The sequence below is a fragment of the Nannospalax galili genome, unplaced genomic scaffold (genome assembly GCF_000622305.1).
Source record: "Nannospalax galili isolate Female #2095 unplaced genomic scaffold, S.galili_v1.0 scaffold707, whole genome shotgun sequence".
Lineage (NCBI taxonomy): Eukaryota > Metazoa > Chordata > Mammalia > Rodentia > Spalacidae > Nannospalax > Nannospalax galili.
Window position 1 is genome coordinate 1,045,547 of NW_008356263.1, and position 1,603 is coordinate 1,047,149.

Sequence of the window (1,603 nt, forward strand, 5' to 3'; positions counted from 1 at the left end):
CTTCCTACTTTCTTTTTTTTGTCTTTTTGAGACAGGGTCTCCTTGTAGCCCCAGCTGTCTTGGAACTCACTTTGTGGACCAGGCTGGCTTCGAACTCACAAAGATCCACCTGCCTCTGCCTCCCAAGTGCTGGGATTAAAGGTGTGTGCCACCATGCCTAGCTGTTTCCTACGTTTTTAATGCTACTAACGCTTAGATGTTTGCACATGTGTCTTTAATCTCTATGTATCTGCTGATTACTAGTCACAGTCACACTTGGATCCTTAGTACCTAAGTATGCATATAAAGTCATCAGGTAGATTTTACTGGTAATGTTTATCAACTCTACTATTTAACATGAAGTAAATTTTCATGCTTCCTCCTCAAATATGTCTTTTTAAAAAATTTGTTGATTTTTCTGTGTGTATATCATACAGAACACCCCACACAGTCTTATTCATCTATATATCCACTTCCCAAATGGCACCTTCCCATAGCCTCCCCCCTCCCACATACTGGAGCCACATACTCTGTCATTCCTGTTACTGTCTGCTGTATTGTGGGCACCCCCAGCCATTCCCCAGTGCTTGTCCATCTGCTGAATCTAGTCAGCTTATCTAGAGATCCTTGTTATAGGAAGATCAGCTGTTCCTCATCTAGCAGCAATCAGTTGTCAATATTCCTTTAGATAAAATTGGGATCTGCTATTCATTTTCCCAGTTCTATACTGGGGTACTCTCTGGGAGTCTCCTGCACCACCTTAGCCAATAACTCAAAGGAAGGTATCGCCTGTCTAGCATTGTTTCTTGTTATGTAGCCTTAACTATACATATGGACTCTTAAAAATTATACTGACCCCATTAATCTTTGGTTATACTTTCCTTTTGGGTGTTTAAGACCATACAGTTGGCCCAAACAAGCCAATTTGTTTTTACTCTTAAGGACTTTTGAGGATCTGTTCCTCAGGGGTAACGTGGGCTTGGGAGAGCCCCTGGCTCCTTTCTTTTACCAGGTCTGTCTATGTGAAGATAAGTCAAAGGTCCTGTTCGACCATGGTTGGCTTCGCTTGGAAGCATGAAGGCAATGTTTCCTCAGTGTTGACCCTCCTCTTTGTGGACTGGACACTGGTTCAAGTACATCTGGTAGGGTCTCCACGGCCTCCTTGATCAAGAGGACAGGTGACTCACCACAGCAACATTTTGAAAGATGCTCATAGTCCTCTGTAACTTAGTCGACCTAGGAGGGCAAGGAGCAAAAACTGTCCTTTATGTACTCTGACCAAATTAGTATAGGCCTCAAAATATTGTTGTTAGACACCCAAGAAGGTTAATTCCACCAGTCTGGTACTTTTAATTACCATGTGCTATGTAGATAAAGCTTGGGCAAAGACCAAACATTCTCAATTTTTTTCTCACATAAACCTTATCTGGACTTATATTTCTTGATCTGCTATGTATAATTTGTCAGTAGGTTGTTGGCCTAGTATGGTTCCCTCTGGTTTCCTAAAACTAACTAGGCATTATTTATCTCTCACATCGTCTAACCCTTCCACCATGGTTTCACCATTTACGGTACCCCCGTTTTTCCCATTTCTCCCTTAATAATACCCTTCTCCTATGGTCCC